This window comes from Triturus cristatus, chromosome 9 (assembly GCF_964204655.1).
Source record: "Triturus cristatus chromosome 9, aTriCri1.1, whole genome shotgun sequence".
In the NCBI taxonomy this organism is placed as follows: Eukaryota; Metazoa; Chordata; class Amphibia; order Caudata; family Salamandridae; genus Triturus; species Triturus cristatus.
Window position 1 is genome coordinate 363203943 of NC_140592.1, and position 16118 is coordinate 363220060.

The window sequence follows — 16118 nt, forward strand, 5'->3', positions numbered from 1 at the left end:
CACACACAACCACACACAGCCACACACACAACCACACACACACAATCGCACACACACAACCACACACAACCACACACACACAACCACACACACAACCACAAACACATCACACACACAACCACACACACACACAACCACACACACACACAACCACAACCACACACACAACTACACACAACCACACACACACAACCACACATATAACCACATACACACAGCCACACAAACACAAACAACCACACACACACAACCACACACACAACCACCACAACCACACACACAACCACAACCACACACACAACCACAACCACACACACCACCACATATACAACCACACATACACTCAACCACACACACACACAACCACACACATGCAACCACACACACACACAACCACACACACACAACCACACACACAATCACACACACACAACCACACACACACAACCAAACACACAACCACAAACATAACACACACACACAACCATGCACACACAACCACACACACAACTACACACACACCACACACACAACCACACACACAACCACACACAACCACACACACAACCACACACACAACCACACACACAACCACACATACAACCACACATACAACCACACAAACACACACAACCACACACACACACACAACCACACACACACACAACCACACACATACACAACCACACACATAACCACACACAACCACACAACCACACACCCACACACACAACCACAAGCACACACACACAACCACACACACAACCACACACACACAGCCAACCACACACACACACACACAACCACACACAACTTAAGGGAATCAGGTAACAGAAAGAGAAAGAACTCTATCCAAAATCACACGTTTTCAGTCCAGTCAGAAAGTATGACTTAGCCCCAACGAGTCTTTGTTATGTAGCTAAGCAGATACAGTCAACCATTTCAGTAAGCCTGACACAACATTATAAAAAGAGAAGTATAGTGCAATTATTAGGCACGCATTGTTTACCTTGTAACCGAGTTAATATTTGCCGCGCATTTTCATTTTTTTACCTTGTAACCGCCTTCATTTATTTGACCTTGTAATGGAGTAAATATGTGCCGCGCATTTTCATTTACTTTGCCTTGTAACCACTATTTTACCTTGTAACCGCGTAAAGATTAGCCACGCATTCCTCCCAATTATGCAACAAACTGTATTGCAGCGGCAAAGCCACAAGTAAAGTGATCGCAAAACTGAAAGCAAAGCCACAAGATGTATTTGTTTTACTGTCTGTTTCTTCTCTCATAGTGTATTCATCTTTCTCTTAGTTTGTGCATTTCTATCTCTCTCTCAGTCTATCTGTGTGTGTCTGTCTTTGTATATGCTCCTCTATGCCCGTCATGCTCCGCTATATGTGTCTACCTATGTGTACACTGTATTTACGTGTATGTATCAAACTCTATATGTGCCTTTTGGTGTTTATAAGTTTCTGTCTTTATCTCTGCCTCTGTTCCTCTTTGTCTATCTGTCTCAGTTTCTAGCTTTGTGTATGTGCCTCTGTTTCTGTATATCTCTTTGCTTGTTAATCTCCTTTTCTATATGTGTGTACGTCTGTTTTCCTGTACCTAGGTCTAGCTCTGTGTATTTCTGTCTATATGTCTATAACTCTATTTGTAAGCAAGCGCCATTTTAGATTAAGGGAATCGGGTAACAGAAAGAGAAAGAACTCTATCCAAAATTACACGTTTTCAGTCCAGTCAGAAAGTATGACTTAGCCCCAATGAGTCCTTGTTTTGTAGCTAAGCAGATACAGTCAAATATTTCAGTAAGCCTGACGCGACATTAGAAAAAGAGAATTATAGTGCAATTATTAGGCACGCATTGTTTACCTTGTAACCGCGTAAATATTTGCAGCGCATTTTTCATTTTTTTGACCTTGTAACCGCCTTCATTTATTTTACCTTGTAACAAAGTAAATATTTGCCGTGGATTTTCATTTACTTTGCCTTGTAAACGCCTTCATTTATTTTACCTTGTAACCGCATAAAGATTAGCCACGCATTCCTCCAAATTAAGCAACAAACTGTATTGCAGCCACAAAGCCACAAGTAAAGCGATCGCGATACCGAAAGCTATCGCTTTTGGAAGCAGAGACAGCCGCCAATGGTTCGCGCGCGTGCGCCACAGACAGCCATATGCTTTCGATTATCGTGCCCGTGTCTGGGCACGATAATTGAAACCAGATAGGCTTTTGTGCGCGTAACAGACACCAATAGGCCGTGGTCAGAGCGATGCGCCCGCCTTTGGCCTATTGCGTGCTCTGTCTAATAAATACAGCCACTAAAAGCCCAATAATAGAAGACAAAACAAAAAACACACACACAAGCGTGGACGATTCCAGGGTCCGTTTCTGAACCCCGAACAAAAGGACTCTCGCTGCGCGAGCACTGTTGCGCAGTGCAACGCTAGGCGTGAGACCTAAAAAAGGTACTACATGAACAAAGAGATACAAAAAGACACAAATACAGAAGAAGAAAGCATGCATACAAATACTGTGGGGGGATGTAATGCACTGTAAACCATTCACCATAGCTACAGATCATCAAGCTCTTTTGAATATATTTGGAAATCCGAGAGCAAAGCTACCTCCAAGAATAGAAAGATGGGGTATTCGTCTTATGCAGTATGATTACAAGATCACACACCCGGCAAAGAGCATAATCCAGCTCATTATATTTCTCTGCATCAACTTCAAACAACAGAAGACAACATTACAATGGCTGAAGAATATATCCACTTTATAATTAAACAATCAACTCCTGAAAGGATATTAGAATCGGATCTTGTGAAAGCAACTTTAGAAGATTCACCACTTCAAGAAATATTCCGCATAACAAGGGAAAATAAATGGAAATGTCAATAGTTCTAATAGGTTTGCTAACAGAATATTATCAAAGGACATATTAGCATTTAAACACATCCAGAATGAATTTTCAATATCAGCAAGTGGATTACTGCTGCAAGGTACTCTTGATGTGATTCCACAGTCTTTACAAAAGAAAATAATAGAAATGGCGCATGAAATTCATGTGGATATAGTAAATTCAAAAGCATTTTTGAACAACATATTTGGTTTCCTGGATTAGATGCCCTTGTTGTGCGTGTCATTCAATCATGTGCTGTGTCAGTGCACTGGAAACCCTTCCCCTTCTGAAAAGTTAATTATGTCCATGCTTCCCAATTCTATTTGGGAAACAGTAGCGGTTGATTTTTATAGCCCAGTAGAGTCTAGCAAATATCTACTTGTTGCAATAGATGAATACTCTTGTTTTTCAATTGTACACCAAGTTCTGACCACATCATCAACGTCTGTGCCTACAAGTTTGGATGAATTGTTTGCAGAATGGGGTTTACCCACCACACTCAAGTCAGATAATGGACCTCCTTTTAATGGAAAAGAATGTAAGTGATTTGTGAAGTATTTAGGGTTAAAACATCAAACGATAACACCCATGTGGCCACAAGCCAATGGAATGGAGTGGCTGATATAGATGAAGCAATACAACCAGCAAAAATGCCTCTGATTACAATCCATCAAGCATTGTGTCAATGTCCTTGAGATTATCGTGGAACTCCACATAGTTCAACAGGAAACGCACCTTCTGAGATAATGTTTGGACATATGCGCCAAACTAAAATTCCTCAAGTGCTAAAGTCTTTTAACAAAGAACAGAATGACATTTAAAAAAAGATCATCTTGCAAAGGCAAGAATGAAAGAAGACACAGATCTCAGGGGAAATGTCAAAGTGTCAAATATTTCTTTATGTGACTGGGGTAGGTTAAAACAGATCCGGAGAAGGAAGAAAGAAATTATGGGTCACACAAGTCAAAGAAACTATGATTTCCACACAATCTCTATCCAGATCTGTCACCAGAAATATTTCCCACTTCAAGAAAATATCTGGAAAATATCATGGAATAGGATCTTTTGAATCATTCAGAGAGAATGTGTGAATTCAAAATGAAGAATTGACATCGCAACGCATACAAGTAGAAGTGAAGAAGATGCAGATATGCCATGTCCAAGTAGAATTGTGCCCCGTCCACAGTATCTAATTGAGGAGATATAATTAGCATTTAATACCTTGAATTTTCTTAGTCTCATTTAATTAATTTTAGTATTTCATAATGTTTATTTCTTGTCTTTCTTCTCTTATTTCTTTAAGTATGGGAAGAAGTAATGTATTGTGAATACGTTATTTAAGACAGAGGCTTCTATTCTAGAAGTTTTAGGACCGGAGAGGCTGCGAGGGAATAAGTATATACATGCTGTTGATGCTGACAATAAATTATATGTAAGTAATTCAATGCTTCATGTCTACTTCTCAACAGAGGGGACACCATCCCACACTTAATGCCAGTGCTCATTTCTGCCTCTCTTAACCAGAGCTCTTTCACCCTCCACATATTTCCAAACTACTCGCGCAGACCAACACAGAACTAGACTCCGATCTACAACTATTCAGTGTTGTGCAGGCCTTAACTACCCACAACGCTTCAGGGCAATATTAATGGAAGCAGCAAATTAATATGCATATTATAATACATTATCTTTTCATTGCCTTTCTTAGCACGATTCACATGTAGCTCTTGAAGCGTATAAGTCTTGGTAGCTTGTATTACTTTCTAATGCAATGGAAATGGGGTGCCTTTCAGTCATACCACATTCTTCACCTGCTCCACCATAATCTGCCTGCTCATATCTCATGTCATTTTGTTATTTAATTTTTTCATTGTTCTTATTCAGTTTTGGTGTCTCTCTTGAGAACAACGATTCCAAGTTGCTTTCTGTTGTGCTCAGGTATGCTGAGTCTGAATTTCTTTCGAAGTGGTCCTCAGAAGCCTGTAGCTTTGGTGTGTGTAGCTTTCATTTTCTTTCAACATTTTTGTAATGTGCCTTTATTGTCTGTTGTTTATTTGGCGCCTCTTTCTCTTATCTAATGCAGTTTGGACTTACTTCACTGCCTGTTGTCAGAATTGTCCCTCTTCATGGAAATCCGCATTACAGGCAATAAAGGCACTTGGATGGTCACACCTGTGTCTCTGGCACGAGAGCAGGCTTTGTGCTGGCCCAGCAGCTTCTTCTGGCCGGCTGGCAGGGCCAGATGCCATGTTCCTAATGTGTTTTCTGTTTGTGCTGTAGCAGGGCAGCTGAAGTGGAGTAATTAGCCCGGCCACTGCAGCAAGCTGCAGCAGCTGAAGGCTCAGATCTACCTTTCTGGGTTCCCAGTTCAGAGAGAGGATTAGCCTGCTAGTGTCACCACCCTGCGTACCCTCGTCTGACCAGATGTTGTACGAAGAATGACCAACAAAAGACATGTCTATGACAGAAGTCAGGGCCGGCCTTTGGCACGGGCAAACTGGGCTCATGCACAGGGCGCCAGGCTTCAGAGGGGCTCACTGAGCTTTTTACATTAAGGTAATGCATGCAGCCGCCACCCTCAGACCTGGCTTCAGAGATTCAGCTTAAACTGCTTCTCGTTTCCACAGGCGCCTGTGTATGACACTCTCTGAACCGTCTTTCCTCCAATATCCAGCTAACACCATGCCCCATATCCAGTCTTCCACCCCAACAACAACATTACACCAGTGTAAGTCAGGTGATGTGTACAAGATTCAGGTGGGTTGTTTCAGTGGAGATGTTGTGTTAGATGCCACACACTGCTCTGATACAGCCCGCCAGCGACTGACCGGCGAACTTTACACGCCATCAGCAGCGAAGGCGCCAAATTTGGTTCCTCCCGGAGAGCTGTCCTAGCAAAGGCCGACCCTGGTAGAAGTGTAATATAACCTCACAATATGATAGTCCATTTAGTGAACATTGCTGAACTCATCCCATACCTCTACCTGCTCACTGTTTCCCCTCCTTTCTCTTTGGCATCATTGAGAACCCGTTTGGCCCATTTAACCCCTTAAACACACCTCTTCTGACAGTATTCCATCCCGCGTACCCATAATTTTAGATCTCATCTCACAGCACAGATTTATCTTGCTTGATGTTTTCCCATGCCTTGTCTGGTCCATCATTGAGAACCATTGGGCAGGTCTTACCCTTGTACCCACTACTTCTGATGGAAGTCTTTCCTGTGGATCAATCATTTCTGACTTAATCCAATACCGTCAATTCTACCTGTTTCATGTTTTACCATATTCTCTGTGCTGCAATATCGGCCCCTGTAACGGAAGCAGAGTGATGCTTCTCACTAGCACCCGACCCCTCCTCCCCCTCGCTCTTGGGACCAATCAAGTACATTGCCAGGGCTGGTTGCTATTCCCAGTCCGGCCATGGGTGAACCCAGCATTTTCCTGACCTACCTATTTGTTATTACTCTATCTCCAAACCTTTTGGTGGCTTTTCTGCAATGCTTCCGCCTTTTTTGACGATGCAATCTTGCCCCACACAGTGTACATTTGAGCCATCCCACTATTACAGCCCCCTCTGACCTTGTGTACCTCATTACATTTTAGAGTCTCCTATCCTAAGGTTTATTATGCACACAATGGCTCCTGTTGGAATATTTAAATATCGATCTGCCAAAATATTGTGGCCATAGGTATATATATATATACATCAATCAATCAATCAATCAGCTCGGATTTGTAGAGAGTGACTAATCACCCCTGAGGGTATCTAGAGTCTGGGTTCTTGCTGGTATCACTCAAAGAGTCTGGTCTTGAGTCCTTTTCTGCATTAAGGGAGAGAGTATGATGTTTGGATGTGCTGGGAAAGGCCGTTCCAGGACTTGGCAGCAGGATAGGAGAAGGAGCGTCCTCCACTGTAACTTGGTGTATGCAGGGAGTGTGAGTGAGGTCGAGGGAGGCGAAGCACACTTGTCTGGAGGGTTGATGGAAGTTCAGGCGATGGTTGATGTATGCTGGCCCTTTGTCGTGTAGGGCCTTCTAGGCATGTGTCATCATCTTGAATTGGCATCTTTTCTGGAGTTGGGTGGTGAGTCCTGCATAGGGCACATTGCAGTAATCCAGTCATCTGGGGACTAGGCCTTTAGTGGCGGCTTTCCTGATGTTGACGAAAAGCCGCATCAAGATCTTTCGGAGCATGCAGAGGGGGTGAAAGCAGGCGGAGGAGACTGCGTTGATCTAGAGTTTCATGGTGAGTTTGCTGTCCAGGATGGTGCTGAGGTTGTGGGCGTGGTCTGTCAGTGTGGGTCTGAGTTCGGAGGGCCACCAGGTGTCATTCCACAGGGAGGTGGTGTTCCCAAAAATCATCACTTCCGTCTTTTCCATGTTGAGATTCAGGCAGTTGGCTTGAATCCAGGCGGTGACATTCATCATGAAGTTGTGGAAGTTGGTCCTGGTGATGGAGGGGTCTTCTGAGAGCGAGAGGATGAGCTGTGTGTTATCTGCGTTGGATATTATGTTTAGATTGTGTATTCTGTCAATGTCGGCCAGGAGTGTCATGTACGGCTTGAGCAGGGTGAGGCTGAGGGATGAGCCTTGAGAGACGCTACAGATGATGCTCTTGGGTCTCCGAAGTGAAGGGTTGTAGGCCGAGTTTTGTGTTCATGCTGTGAGGAAGGATGCAATCCACTTGAGGGTGTCTCTCTACATCCCGATGTGGCAGGGTGTGGTGGGATATGGTGTTGGAGTATAAGTTTACTATATTTAACTTCACATATATGTAACATGATGTTATCAAGGATTAATATTTAGTGTCTGAGACCCAGTGTGAATAATGCTGAACCAAAGGGCTGCAGGCCTACATAAATCCATGAGGATCTTATTACTCTTCGCCAGGGTTTCATAGACCCGTGGGATCTGCTAAATGCTGTGGTGAGATTCTCCTGGTGGGGCAAGAACAATGTGTCCAACAAACCCAGTAACCATAAATACATAGGTGGTAAGGGCCCAACACTCTCAGACCTGCGTTACTAGAGGAAGATTTTGTTAACTCAATAAAAATGTAGAAACCTCTCTTGTGGGGCTTTTATCAAATTATCTGATACTTTGTAGTGGTGCTGGATCACAGCTAAAGCTTAAATGCCTTGGAAGTCATCGTGAGCTCCCTGTGGTGTGCTCCCCAGGTTTCCGGGCTCATATCACCCTTTGTATTATCACGGCGATTATTGGAGTCAGGATTGATTTGGGAGCAAGGAGGACCTCTGTGAGTCTCTAGGAACCTTTTGCACCTTGTTGGTTCAACAACCAGTTATTTAGGTGATGTGTACCTTGCTGTTTTACTCTGTTCAATACATACAGTGCTTCTTCTCCCCTTCGCTTTTGTTTTCAGGCCCCTCACCCTTCTGTGACTCTGGGCCAGATGCTTTGTTGCAGACTTATTTCTTCTTTCTCACACACATTTTCTTCTTTTTTTCTGACATCCCTTGCCATTCGACTTCAATTTCTGTCTTGCTTATGTCCTCTTGGTCGCTTCCTTTTTGTAAATTTAAGGGAGAGCTTTAAGGGAAAGGGAAAGGACACAGTAGGGCATGAGAATGTGAAAGGGAGAGAGCAGAGGAAAACGACAAGTTATTAATCAAAAAACCTAGGAGAAAAGGCTAAGAAAAAGGGTTAGAACTATGGTTGCTATGGTTTCTAGGAGACTAGGCAGTAGACTGAGAAGGGAAAGGAAGGGTAAGGAAAGATTGAGGCAAGGAAAATGACAGTGTGGGCTAATAGACAGATGGAAAAAGTGAGGGTTATTAAAAAGGAAATAAGAGGGAGAACAAATGAAACAGAATGTGATGTGTGATGGAGAGACAAATAGAGAAGAGGTGTTGGCAGCAAAGCATCAGGCATACAGTGAATGGGGATGAGGCGTATGGGAGACAACAAACAGGGTGGGAACAGAGAGGGCAAAGGATGAAATAGAATAAAAGAAGTAGAGTGTAAGAAAGAGGCCAACAGGAATATAAAAACTAAGGGGCACATGCATCATTGTAAATACCGGTTGCTTCGCAACCGGTAAATTTGCATTTGGGATGCATCAACCCAAATGCAATTTCTTAATTTAGGTAATCGCAAATTTTGCATTACCTAAATTGTGAATGCATTTAGGGAATCGCAATTTGAGATCCCTCAAATGCAATGCAAGAAGCAATCTGAGATTGCGACTTTGTATTAAGGAATTCTAAATTACGGAGATTTTCAAGGGGATGATAATTTGCGATTCCTTTGAAAAAAGTGAATTTTTCAAAGTGCCATGTGGCGCACACACATTCCCTTGGGTAATGTGTTAGCGCCACATGTGCACACATGTAAATTTCAGGGGTGCATCAGTGTGGCCTTTTGACACCCTTACACTCTTGAAATTGCATGCGCAATTTGCGAGCACCTATTTGGTACTCGCAAATTGCGCATGCAATTCCCAGTCATTCCTATGGGCCTCTAGGATTCGCGAGTCGCAATTAAGGAATATGTAGGAATCTCAATTTTTTTTTGCGATTCCTACATGCATAAGCAATTGCGATTCCTAAATTGCGATTTCGTAAAAATCGCAATTTAGGAATCGCAATTACGAATTTTGATGGATGTGGCTATGAGATATTAAAAAAACGCTATGTCTGCATAAGGGTACATGAGGACACAAATAACACCATCCAGAGATGGCCCATGATTGCATGGGATTGCAGAAAGCGGCTTCACGTCTGCGTCGGAACCAGCGCGCCAATAATGGCGGTAATAAGAAAGAGTAGGTATAAGAAGGGAGTACAGCAAGAGAAAGAAATTAGATTAGCCATTGGAATAACAAAATAGAAATTGCAGCCACTTTGCCTTGTAAGTGTTTTTAAATAACAGCCTGTCCCTATCAGACTCTGCTTCCTGTGCTTGTGCTGCCTCTCCTTCCCGCTGTGCAGCAATAGTCAACACACCCTCAAACAAAGGCACTCGCAAGCACTGCAGCCGCATGCCTGCCGCAGGGACCCATTTACCTTCATATCCAGGCCCAGGGTGTCATTATGGGCAGGCTCCCTAGCAAGAAGTCCATCAGGGCCAAGTGTGTATGTGATGAGGTAAAATGAGAGGACAAGTGAGAGGAAGGCACCACCACCGACACTGGCATCAGCTGCCTGGTAAATAGTCTTCTTCGAATACTGGGGAAACCTGCTCGGTCCTTCTCAAGTAACTACAGCTGGAGGATGGTGGCAGTCTGTATGGTTTACCCTTTACCTCCTATATACACAGAGAAAGTATTTATTTATTTATTTATTTATTTATTGTGAACAGCAGCAGGTGATAGAGGTAGTATGGGAAGAGTTGTAGAAGAGGAGGGTACAGTGGCCTCAAAACTGGTGCAGTGGGCACATTGCAAAAGGAGACATCCGAATTAGAGGATGCAGGCATTAGGAGTGGGCCTGGTAGGGTAATGGCGGCCCCATCTGTGGATGCTAGTGGTCTTCCGGAAGGAGTGGACCATGGGTGCCCTTGAAAGGTGGCTCCTGTTAGATGTGTATGTGTCGGGCGGGCGACAGCTGGGGTGTGAGCGCAGCGATTAGGTTAAATTAGTGGGAAAAGGGTCAGACAACCTCTTCATCCACAGTGAACCCCAGGCACCTTTTGCCTGTGACCTTTCCCACTTAGTTTTCCATCATTTGCCCAGATTTTCTAGTGCAGGGGGTTAGGATGGAGACATTGTGCAGGTGATTCCATTGAGGAGTTACTAACACAGCTGCTGCCCTCTCAGTCTGATCAGGGTAGCACTCTGTCCTCCCTGCCAGTACTCAACAATAAGCAAGCCTTTGAAGGTGAGCTCCCTAGAAGGCCAGGGGTCCAGCTCAAAGCAGATTTCTCCCTCTTCCAAAGAAGAAATGCACATAGTAAGGGGGTGATTACTGCAACTCAAAGGAAAATGGGTAATGAGCCAGTCTCAGTAGTTGTTGGGCTCATTCCATCTCTCCCTCTTGCAGGTGTCAAACCCCACATCCTGAAATGCAGGAGGCAGCTACGGTAATGGACTCTACGCCAACGCAAGGATCATAGCTTGCTTTCAAGCCTGGTACAGGTTCTCCCTTGATTGTCTAAGTTGGAGGGTTTGGCTTCAGGGCCTATTTCTGCCAGCTCAGTTTCGTGTGGAGGATCAGAGGACCTCCCTACAGTGAAGAAGTTAGCTACTACTGTCTGGGATAAGCAAAAGTCTGTGGTCTCAACCACCCAATCTGCTGTGCAGGTGGGAGCTGGGAGCCCTCTGCAAGTCAGGCTGAAATTGTCAGAAAAAATGAATCTCAAAGGAGTGTTTGTCAATATATTTGATATGATTATTAGCCACGTGTGTGCTAGGGGATGAGAGGGACTCGTATTCAGCACAGCCAGCTCCAATGGTGCTGAAGGCAAGACCATCCCATCCTTAGCAGTAGAGATGGTAAGAAGTCAGTAAATAAGGAGAGTTCCCAAGTAGCATACACCAAAGTTTAAAGACATATTAACAGGGTGTAGGGGTTTACCATTTAGTAGCCCATTGCCTTGAGAAATTGCCTTTGTAGGGTCCACAGATGTCCTAATTTCAAAATCATGTTGTAAGTGCACACAGTTTAATGGGAATTGTTGAAAAGAGTATGATAAGGCATTTCGGTTCAAAAAGACCTCTAATCCTACTATGTTTTTGGACCAGATGTATGTAAGTGCATGGTTGAAATATATAATGTTGAAGAAGTTTGAAAGTGGGCGTCAGCAGTCCTTTTTTTGCATCACAAATCGGGGGTTAGATAAAAGGAGTTTGCTGGGCACATAACCAAAAATTTACACGACCAGCTGGTTCCTGTACATTTCAGCATATGTGTTCCTTTTCTACTCACCCAGTTCACCCAGAATTCAAGTCCTTTAAAAATTCTAAAGAGAAAGAGCCCAAAAGTGAAATTAAACCCCAGTTTCTGCATAGGACCCCTCACCAGTTGGCTTGCAGGCAATGAACCCTTGGCTGTACTAATTCCCCAAGCCCAAAAACTTTACCGTGGGTTTTGCCATGGTTGACGAAACACTGCTCAAGGGGTGGTGGGGAGAAAGTCTTGTAGGAATTAGCAGCCTATAGGAGCATATAAAGTAGTGGTCAGGTGAAACGTTGACAAGGAAAGAATCTTGGATAGAGTGGGCCATTCGAGTCAGAACTATTTGGGGATTTTGTTTATTCTCTTTTGGGAATCGTGTCTGTGGAGGAGACAGGCCAGTTCGGATTGATACATAATTTCGCATCACCTAAAAGTGAATCAATGAATGACACTGTTAATCCAGCTCTTTCCTTGGTTTACTTTACATTGTTGGATCATGCCATCACCATGCTAAAGGCTGTTTCTCCAAGGGCCCTCCTGACCAAGACAGACATAGAATCTGAATGTTTGTCCTATACCAGTCCACCCTGGGGAATTCCACCTCTTGAACCTTCCAGTTTGATGACTCCTTCTTTGACCAAATTATGTCAATGAGTTTTTCTTTTTTCGGTGCCTACTTTGAATGTTTCAGAGACTTCCTAGAATTTAAACAGAGGGTTTTGATAGGTGTGATGGCGGCCCAATCAATGACTGTGAGTGTTCTTTGGGATGAATTGGGGCGGGAGGATGGGAAATTTCCTATGGATATATATGTATTAGGGTGGTGTGGGCTAGAGACAACTGGAGGGTGGGCAGAGCGAGTGGTTGAAATTCACAGGCCAAGAGCCAGACAACCTCTTTGTCTATTGTGACCCCAGATGCTGCCTGTTTTTGTTGTTTTTTCTACCACTCAGCACTTTGCTTGGGACGGGGGTGAATGTTGATGCCATAATGCCATTGTTGCATTAAATGAGATGGAGTGTTTAACTGGTGTCAGATTTTGGGTGGGGTAAGATCGTGTTTTGCCAAGGATGCAGGTAGACATCTCTGGAATCCCACATCTTTTTTTCCTACAAATTGGTTGCCTTTATCCCAGAAATGAGAGCTCTGGGGCTATAAAGGTGGTGGGAGGAGGCTGGGTTGAGTTGTTACACAGCTGTTTCTAGATCTTCTAAGGGCTCTCCTATTTAAAGTCAAAAGAAAGGAGGAGATGGGCTTGTCTCCGTAGATCAAGTTATGCCTGGTTGCCCCACCTGCCTTCAGAACTGATGCATCGCCTTCAGTGCATGGGGAAGATCAATGCATCTCGCGGTTTACAATCAGCAAAGGTACTTTGTTCACGGGGGCCTGTGTGGGTCCTGTAGCCAGCCTTCACTCCATGGTGGTCGGCCCAAACTTTGACTTTTCCCTGGTCCAGCATTACCTAAAGTAACCTTTTTAGTGCTACTTGCTTCTAAGCGCTTTCCTGTATTTATGCCTTTAAAATTCAATATCTCAACTTCTTTACATTGGCTTTTTGTTGTTTTGGTCTTGTCTTGTTCAGAATATAAACATCTATTTTTCTAAAGGTATGTGGAGTCTTTTTTGGTGTATTCATTGCATTACTGTGTGGGTGTGTTGCACAAATACTTTATAAATTGCCTCTTTAGATGAGGCTGACTGATCTGTGCCAAGCTACCAGAGGGTGAGCACAACTTATCTTTTATTGTGCCTCTAGCTTAACCTGATTAGTGTGGTGGTTCCTGCCTGGCCTGGGTACATACCTCAGACAACCAGTAATCCGATTTCTAACAAACAGCATATAATCAAACAATCTAATGTTCCTACAATCTTAGTTGTCTCTGTCAAAGTGGTACGGCTAAGGTGATATGTGTCTATAGGATGATTGACAACATTTGTAATTGCATTTGTTTAATCAAGGGTGAGGTCATGAACATTGCATTTGACATGTGAGTTGTGGTTTGCATGGCTATTAGGCAATTTATGGTTTGTGCTCCCAACCATAACTGGTGAATATGAGTTTATTTATGCTTTAATCTGCAGACATAAATGCACTTGAACTATGGGATAGATTGATGGATAGATAGATGAATAGATAGATAGATGGTGTCACTGCATTCTCTTAATGTATGTGCATTGTATGTACTGTACAATGCACATAAGCTCATATATATATATTACATAAAGTGTAACTGTATACCATAGTTTAATATTGCCATCAAGGGTCCTGGTGACATCATAAACCATATGTAAGAACACTAACTAATTTGAAATGTAACTTGCCACTGAGATGCCAATACATGAACTCGTTACCTGTCATGTATTTTTTATATTGCAAGTTGATTTTTGGCTTTTTAGCCTAGAAAAGGATGTTTCCTTCCTAGTGCAGCTAACAATGGCCACCAAATGGAAAAATAATGTTTAGGTTTTATTTATCTATCATCAATAAACTGTTGATTATACAAAGGCCAATAGTGAGGACCAGTGGATTTAGGTGATTTTGTGGCCGCAATGTTTGCTGTACAATTGTGGATTTAACAAATTTGCCACATAATTTACCACAAAATTTGCAGATTTCACAAGAAATATTGTTTCTAGCTCAAATGGTTGAAAATCATACTGTCAGAGAAAGTGCAATATAATGTGCCTTTTTTTGCCAGACATTTTAGATTACTTAGTTGCATAACCAAGATAACCTTACCACATAAACTTAGTAGCCTTCTCAATGGTAAAACTCTACAGAGTGGTTTGGGGCCTGTCATTATATTATGATCAAACCCATATTTCATAATGTGGGCAGTGAAGCAGTGGAAAGTTTCAAGACATGATTGGTCCTCTCCTCTTTGTCACCTTATAACATAAAAATTAGGCTTCAGGAATCAACAATATGAACCAAGACATGAACTGCCTACTGGAGGTGGGGGTCAACACCCTATTTCCAGTAATCTCAAGTAGATTCCTAGCACCACAGTGGTAATTCTCATGGAAGAAAAATATTTTTTATCTGTTTTTGTAAGCTCAGCCACCAATCTAGCCTTTTACAATATTCTTTTCAGATTTCCTTTTTCATCTTCCAATTAGTAGACCATGCATTTAAAGTTTATAATCATGTCATAATTATTAATGATCTTTCTCAAATTAATTTTTTCCAGTCTTTGTATTTTAACTGATTGATTTCATCCCGTATAAATTGAGCTAATTTCTTCTCGCGCCATCCGTATCTATGTTGAATATTCATGCCTTGTGCAATGCGGCTCTTTTTAATAATTTACATGTGGTGGAGGTTAGCTCTTTCAATTCTCAACTTGCTGTTTTTCAGAACCTCATGGTCTTAAAGTATGTATATTTATACAGGGTGTCCAGCACACATGACCATCCTTTTCATTTGAAGGTATTCAAGGCAAGCAGCCTTTGGCCTTAGGGTCAGTTCAACAAACTGTACTGTTGCATATTCACTTGGGTGCAGATATAAACAGCGACAAACTCTCAAATGTCTAAGACAGGAATGGGATAACAGTAAGCATGAATAAATCTGAAAATACATTAAATAACACTCAAGTATTACGTTGGAAGAGCTTAGTACCTGGCCATGGTTCACTTTAAAAAAAAAATGTTTTATTGGTGTTTTAGGTTGTATCCCAGCAAAAGTTAAAACAAAAATGCCCTTGCGGAGCTCAAAACAAAGTTGTCAATGTCCCTTGAGCGCCTGACACATATTTCGGTCTTTGTTCATTTCTCATTAATTAAGGCTCACTGCCCTCACCCTACTTCAATGTTGCACTCATTTGTCCCCTATCTTATGACATTTTTTAGAGCAACCTTGTGCCTCAGATCTGGGTGTTTCTGATATCTTGCAGGAGTCTAAATCAGATTTCCATTTATGTAGGTTTTGAGAAATCCTACTGTCGACCACACTGTGCAATGTCTAATTTCACAAGAAATAGCCACAGTCCCAGAAAGGCCTTCTCGTATCTATTGAGACCCAATTATTCTATGATATACCGCAATGCTATGTGTGGGGATGAGAGTAAAGTGGCGACCAAGGCCATGGCTCATTTTTCAGGGCGCATCTAAATTTGACTAAACTTGAAAAAACACTTATGGTGCCTCCTCCATGTATCTGTTTTGGCCATCAGCTGTGGGCCAGTGGTCAATCCCACTGCACAAACTCAAAAAACTGGGGCATTGTGAGGCCCATCTTCTGCTGGAATGGCAAATCACATTAAAGTGGCCATCTCCTGTGCCTTGCAGCTAACAATCTTTTTATTTTGTGGCTTTCTCCAACTAGGTCATAGTTGTATTGGCCAGAATTACA

At 42.6% G+C, this 16118-nt stretch overlaps 1 protein-coding gene across 1 annotated transcript in view; it reads left to right on the forward strand.

Moving 5' to 3' along the window:
* The window catches only part of CACNA2D2 (calcium voltage-gated channel auxiliary subunit alpha2delta 2), a 1194468-nt gene that overhangs the window by 318878 nt on the left and 859472 nt on the right, over positions 1-16118 (forward strand). The gene's annotated exons all lie outside the window — the stretch shown is intronic.